Consider the following 7796-nt stretch of genomic DNA (forward strand, 5'->3'; position numbering starts at 1 on the left):
CTTGTTACTGTCTACTATCACTCCCTGGTTTCATATCACTCTTAGATTGTTGATTATTTATTTGAATGTTGTTATTTTTGTTTTCTATGTTTGAAATATTTTTATAATTTCCCACAAATCCTTTATGATACACAGAGGTTACCCTTTGATTAATATATACACAAAAGAAAGGCTTCATAGGCTTAGAAAATTTTTGGGGGTGTATTATTCTTGTTTTTGCTAGTGTAAGGGTGACAGTATTTATTTGACATGGAATTGGTGTATGGGTAATTGATCGCATCTCTTCCTTTAAACCAGTTTCTTTTATCCTTGTAAGTCATTTGGTTTTCAAGAGGATGAAACAGGATTAATGGAGGGGAAACACTGATATAGCATTGACCCTGACTTAAATTTCATGGGATCTGATGTAAAGAGTATTAAATGTTCCAGGAGAGTTGCCGTTCAACCTTAAAAAAATAGTTACATAGTTATGGAGGGAGTCTAGGCCCCAGCTTGACTCTACATCCTGAATGGGCACCTATTCAGAGGTTTGACATGACCAGGTATTAGCATTTCCCTTTTCCTCATAACTTATCAATTCCCTTGTGTGTTTTTTTTTGTTTGTTTGTTCTGTTTATTTGTTTCTTTCATTTCGAGATGAAGTTATATTCAGAGCAGTGATTCTCTAAGTGTGATCTAGGGATCCTTGGGAGATCCTGAAGACCTCTCAGCAGGTCCATGAGATTGAAAGTATGTTCAAAATAATATTAAGACATTATTTGCACCGAAGCTGGTTTGGCTCAGTGGATAGAGCGCCGGCCTGTGGACTGAAAGGTCCCGGGTTCGATTACGGTCAAGGGCACATGCCTGGGTTGCGGGCTCCACCCCCGTGAGGGGCGGGCAGAAGGCAGCCGATCCATGATTCTTTCTCATGGATGTTTCTATCTCTCTCTGTCTCCCTCTCCTTTCCTCTCTGCAGCAACAATATTTAAATATTTAAAAATATTTAAAAATATAAAAAAAAGACATTATTTGCTTTTTTCACTTCTATATTTTCACCATGCAGAGTGGATTTTTCCAGTGGCTACATGACATTATATCTCAAGAGATTGAATGCAGAAGCAGATATAGAATCTAGTTATTTTCTCTAAGGAAGGTATTAAAGATATTTGGAAAGATGTAAAGCAGTGCCATTCTTTTCACTAAAATTGTTTTTATTGGAAAAATAAAATGTAATAGTTATTTATGTTAACATGTAGTAGGTTTATTACAGTTATTTTTAAATGAATATTTTTAAAACATTTCTTTTTAATTTTGAAAATGGCAAATACTGTTATTAACAGTTGTTACATAAAAGAAAAAAAGACTGTATTAGACAAAAGCCCTTTGGGGTTGTTAATAGTATTTTAGGATTGTAAAGGGATCCAGGGGCCCAGAAGCTTGACAATAATCACTTCAAAACTGCTAGCATACTAGTAGTAACTTTTCCTTTGTGAGGAAAAGGATATGCAGGTAGAATTGGTGAGAAAGTGAGAGTGGTGAGGGGCTCACATTAGACTAGGAGGGCAGAAGCTGTGACCTCCCAAGCCAGCATACAGGAGCAGCTCAATACAGTTTGGATATCGAATGAACTGATGGATGAATGGTAAAGCACTACTGAAAAGTGCATTTGACATAGTTTACAAGGTCTAATTAAGCCAGTCCTGCCATCAGCAATCAAAGTGAGCTTTCATTCATTCAGTTTTCAACTCATCCACTATGTACTGGTTATTATTGAGTACCTGTTATGTGCAGGCTGCTATGTATAAGTCACATTACATTTTCAGTTTCCTCATTGCTAAGGAGGAAGCTCAAATACTGTGTGAAAACCCTTCTAGCAATGTCTTCCTCAGGATAATACAAGAACTCTCTCTCTGTCTCTCTTGGATAAGCTAACACAAGAAGGAAGATAACTTTCCTCAGGCAAAAAGCATTGTCTACTTTAAGTGTTGCTGCAGAAACTTAAGTGGCAGATGGTTGACTGCCTTGGTGTTTTCCAGATAGAAATGGTCAAGTTTGGAAATGAAAAAAATTTACAGCATGAAATCAGCTAGCTCAATGTTATTTCCTAGCTTTATCCAGTATTAGATTAACTGAATAATGTCACTTTAGGGAATTTGGAAACCTAGCAGTGTCTTTCTCTCCTAGCAGAAAGATGATGATCAAAGGTCTTTTGTGTGAGAAATCTGAGCAATTCTGTGCAGTGATGGCAAGCCGGGAAACTGTCATTACTCTAAGTGGGCCATGGCTCGAGAAAATGAATACCCTTTTTCCTTCAGTCATCTGTCCACAACTTATTCTGATGGGCAAAATCTTAAAGCTCCATATGCCTGTTTCTTGGAGTCTTGTGTGGATAGATTCTCATCTGTATTTGTCAGTTTTTATTATATTCAGTAACAAACAATCCCTACATTTCAGTGGCTTACCAGAAAAGTTGATTTGTTGATTATATTTCATATTGACTATGGGTTGGAATGGAACTGCTTCTCCTCCAAATATCTTTTTCCTTTAAGATTCTAGATCGAATAAACAGCTACCATTAGGGATTACTTTTCTTATGGAAAGCAAAAAAAGAGAGATGGCTGAATCACATAATGGTTCTTATGTAGAATGGGGCATATGTAGGTCACTTTTGGTTCACATTCAGTTGGCCAAAGCAAGTCTCATGCAGCCTGTAGTCCGTGGGGTGAAGGAAATTTACTCCCTTACAGGGAGTTTCTAGAAATCACTGGGCCATGGGCAGTGCTGTATATTTCTCTTATTGAAAGGGAGAGTGACCAATTGAGAATAATAATATAATCTATCACACCATTCTTTCATTGCAAGATACAGAAATGAATTGCTTCTCTATTCAGTTCGTTTTACTTTGTGATACCTAATTCAGAAAGAGGATCTCCTGGAGTTCATGAACTTAAAAGATAGGCTAGAGCACAGTGCTGGATCTTCCATTTCTCATCATTAGAGTTGGGTCTTGATCTTTCTGCAGTGAACTTGGAAAAATACAGGAAAATGAAAGAACACAGCCCTTCACCAAACAAACAAAACACACACATACTCACTGAGAAGAGTACACTTGACCCTGGCAGTCCATAGAGGAGAGAGGCAGTGACCAAGAGGTCTGGCTAGTGTGCATGGTTCTCCTTCACCTCTGTGCCTTCCCTGTGGAAGCCTGCCTGTTGCATGTCTGAGCTGAGAGTTTAGGCAGAGGCAACGCTTAGTGAAGACTGAAGGAACTGCCTAGAAATGCAAAATGTGCCCTCTGAGGGCAAGGACTGTCTTAATTCTCTCTCTGTATAGACCACTTTGCTGGGCATGTAGTAGGTGCCCAACAAATGCTTTTTGAATGAATGAATGTGATAAATGGAGAAAAGGAATGACAGACTGCAGGAAGAGGTTGAATAAAAGATAGATTATGATCAAACAAAGGGCACATTAAGATTCTAGGATATGAAGCTTGGAGTGAGTAGTTCTGTATCCTGTACTTTGGATAAGAGTGACTTTAATACATCTATATCTATATCTATATCTATATCTATATCTATATCTATATCTATATCTATATCTATCTATCTATCTATCTATCTATCTATCTATCTATCTATATTTATCATGAAAAAAGTCCCAGGTTAAAAAGACCTACAGATGGGCTTTCTCTTGATTTAGTAAGTAGGTCATAATAGATGTGTTTCTTATTATCCTAAATCCTGTAACGTCACATTGCTCTGGGGTTAGCTAGTCGCCTTATGCTGAGTAGGTATGCGAGGGTAAGATTAAACAAGTAATTCTATTTGCCTGCTGCACACACCATTGTTTAGCTAGAAAAATTAGATTCCTATTCAAGCCTCTTGGCGTGTTTAATAAATGCTTCAGGTGCTTAGAACTATGCGTGCGGCAGGAAGAAGCCAAGCCATTCCCAGGGAATGACGTATTTATTAACCTCACTGAATAATGCCAGCCTTTAACCTGGAATGCTGGTTGGGAAATAGGTGAACCTGGCCAATCTGGACAAATAAGACCTTCCTGCTGCTGTACACCTGTCCTCTGGGACGGAGGGCAGCTTGGAGGCTGTGTTTCCATTTCAACTCCAGGCAGACCAGGTTCAAATGCCTGCTCTGCTGTTTTGAAGTTTGTTACCTTGGAGGTATTACTTGTTACTCTTTGCATCCCAGTCTTCTCAGCTTTTGCCATATATGGAGAGCCCTTTATGTACTATGCAATGTAATTTGTCTACTTTAAGCTTGTTATTTTTTATTGTATTAACATGAAATTTGCCCTTTTAAACCATTTTTAAGTGTACAAGTTACAGGCATTAAGTACATGCACAATGCACCTGCTTTAATCTATGTCAACCCCAAGAGAAAGTGCTATTATTCTTGTCCTTTCACAGATCAGAAGACTGAGGCTCTGAGAAGTTAATAATGATTCTTATAAGATTCTTGGTACCTCTCAGATGCTAAATATGAGGTAATTCTTATTGTTTTCCTTTCAGGCCACAGGCCAGAAGATCCTATTTAAGCCCTAAGAAAGGGAAAGAAGAGGATGGAAGTTCTAGATTCGTTAATTTTCCTGATGCAGTAGCAGAGAGACCTGTGTCAGCCAATGGGGGGAGTGAAAATAGGCAGCACCTTAGACTCTTGTCTGTGCTGTACCTGGCAAGGGAGTGTCCAGGCCCCAGCTTCAGTGCTGATCTCCAGGGCAGCCCCGGGGTTGGGGGTGGGGTGGGGAGGAAATGAGTTAAGCCTGTCTTCAGACACGTTTGTATCGATTCTGTCAGTTTCTTGCTGCTTGCTGACAGAAGATAGATGGCTCATAACGCAGCTGGGCACAGCACATTACGCCCCGACTTGGGACTCCTAAATCATTTCAAAATTTTAAATTCTCTAATCAATATTTTATGGCGAGCACAAGGCAGGGATGAGGCCTGCTTCCCTCCGGGGCGTGTGCTCATACACGGACCTGGTAGATGTGAATGGCCAGAGGGCTCAGCCTCATCTGGGGAGGACTGCAGGCTGTGTTCTGAGGGCAGCCATTTAATGAAGGCCAGGACCAGAAGGGCCCTTGGAGGTCACGTGGTCCCAGTGTACGCCTTAAAGGGGAAGGAAAATGAGGATCCAGACATGATCCTTGGTCACCCAGAGCAAAACTGAGACTGGAACCCAAGTCTCCTGACTTTCAGTTCAAAGCTCTTCCCTTGACCCATGATGTGCAGAGAGAGTGCCTGCACATAGTAGATGCTCAACAAATATTAGTTCAATGTCGAACACATGTTAAAACTTGCAAAAAGCCTAAGTCTGGGCCAAATAAGGCTTTCTGCTTAGTAAGCACTTAGTAAGCACCAGCTTTTGCTCTAGGTTCTGACTGAAAGTATTAGTCCATATTTACCATCCCATGACTTAGGGACTGTCATTATTCCCATTTTGCATATACCAGAAATGAGGCTCTGAGCGATGAGTGGTTTGCTCAGGTCATAGAGCTGGTAAGTGAGAAGGACCTGCATTGAGACTCAGGCATTTGACCTGCAGAGCCTGTGCCTTAACTGTTGTGCTATGTTGGCTCTCTGCACAAGTTGGATTTGCTGTTCCCAGGTGTATTTTGACCTCTATCCAATATGCATCTGTGTTTCATCACATGGAAAAGGGAGAGAGAGGAAAAAAAAGACTTCAGTTTTGCAACTAGCCAGTGGATGAGGAAGCTAAGCCATCAGCTGTTCAGTCCGAGGCAGTCCCTGATGCTGGATGAAGAGAGTGCTGAAAGCAAGGCCACACTGAGTGTTTAGAGGAAGCAGCAGCAGATGGGAGGACCGGATCCTGGTGTTGAGTCTTGTAGATGGTGCTGGTAATCAACAGGCCTGTTTAAGCGCTGCAGTAGAGAAAGAAAAAAATCCTACTCCTACCCACTGGCTCATAAAGCCTTCCCCACCAATCTAGACCCTCCCTCCCTTTTTCTCCTTCCCTTCCTCTTGCCACTTGCCCCGCTCACTGTGCTCCAGGATTCCTGCATTAGGACTTGCCTTGCCACCTTGTCTCCTTGGCCTGAAATGCTCGACCACATGGTCGTCCAATGGCTGACTCCTTGTGATTTAGCTCTCAGTTGAAAATATCACCTGTTCAGAGAGGCTGTCCCTGCTCACCCAGCCTAAAGTGCTCATTAGGACGTAAACTCCTTGACAGCAAGGTCCTTCATCCTGACTGTGTAGGACAATGCCTGACACCTGGTAGGTGATGAGCAGATATAGACGGAATGGAAGAAGGGGCTTACGGGATGTTTTGAAGAAGGTCCCTCAGGTGTCAGGCAGAGCACACGACAATTGGGAGTTGAGTAGAAAGGAAACTTAAAACACAGCCCTGCCAGAGGGTCAGTGGCCTGTAAGTGTCCATCTCCTGGGTTGGGGGGTCTCACTCCTCACCTATGAGGGGAGTAATGGCATGTTTGGGCATGTCTGACAGCTGCAAAGTTCTTCCTCATTTGGGCAGGAAAACTGACTCTTCGTAGCTTCTACCCATTGGTCTTGGTTCAAATCCTGGGGCCCCCTCAAAGCCATGCTCCATCAGCAGAAAGCCCCTGAGGCACAGCGAGGCCCATGGTTCTGGGATGACTGTGCAGCCCAGAAACCAGAGGGAATAGCTGTCAGGTCTCAGCTGCAGGCATCTTATGACACACAGTGTAGACGTTTTAGCTGTCAGAGTTAGCTTGCTTTTCCATGGGAACATGCAGGGAATTCTGGGCCAGTGTTCTTGCAATCCTTGAGCAGGAGGGGCTCTTTGCCAAGAGTAGGGAAGGAAAGCCAAGGACTTGGCTGTCTTCCCTTTAAAGGGCCCTATTACAAATGCAAGGGTAGAAATCATGCTATCTTCTACTTCCATGTTGTTCAATACATTGTAAAGCTTTTCCAGGCATATTATTGGATATTCTCATCAGTCTTACAAAATCTCAGAGACAGGTGTCACTGCCTCTGGAGAAGAAAGGACGTGCCTGAGACACTCTGCCTGTGACTTCAGGCACATCTGTGCTCACAGTCGAGCTCCTTAAACCTAAGTATGCCCAAGAGTCGCCTGGGAAGTTTGCTAAAACACAGATGCCCAGAGATTCAGATGCTGTAGGTCTGAGAATTTGCAGGTCTGACAAGTGCCCAGGTGATGCTGTTGCTCGGTAGCACCTGTACAGACAGCCCCAGCCCTGGTGGCTTTGACTGGCTGTCACACCACTGCCTCTCTGAAAAGTAGCAGGTAACTGTGGGGAGCATGTTGTGTAAAGTGTCTCATTTGTTCTCACAACAACCCCATTTTATAGATGAGAAACAGAAGGTTCAGAGAGGTCAGGTAGCACAGAAAGCTCTGACTGAGGTGCAAAGGATCACTTGAAACTTCTGTTAGGATCCAAATGCCACTGCACAGGGCAGAGTAACCCTGGGCAAGATTGCCGGTCAGATTGGTTGTGGGAACCTTCATCCTTGAATACTCCTCCAGCCCTGGGTGCTCCCCCCCTGCATGCTCCTCCCTCAGTGCTCCCCTCTGCACTCCTTCCTGTGTTGTTCCTCTCTGTTCCTTCCTGTGTGTTCCTGCCTTGCCTGCTCCTCCCTGCCCTCCCCAGTAGACTTTTGTCACTTTGCTGTTGTTTGGTCTTTTTAACAGGATGAGAGTTATTGAACTCTCAAAATGGAAAGGTTAGCAACTTCATGAGTAACTCCTCCTACAGTTATTTGCATTTATTTTATTTTATTTTTTTGTTTTTTTTTACTGTCTGTCTTTTTTTTTATTTTCAAATTTTATTTTTTATTA

The sequence above is a fragment of the Myotis davidii genome, unplaced genomic scaffold (genome assembly GCF_000327345.1).
Source record: "Myotis davidii unplaced genomic scaffold, ASM32734v1 scaffold591, whole genome shotgun sequence".
NCBI classification, from domain to species: Eukaryota; Metazoa; Chordata; class Mammalia; order Chiroptera; family Vespertilionidae; genus Myotis; species Myotis davidii.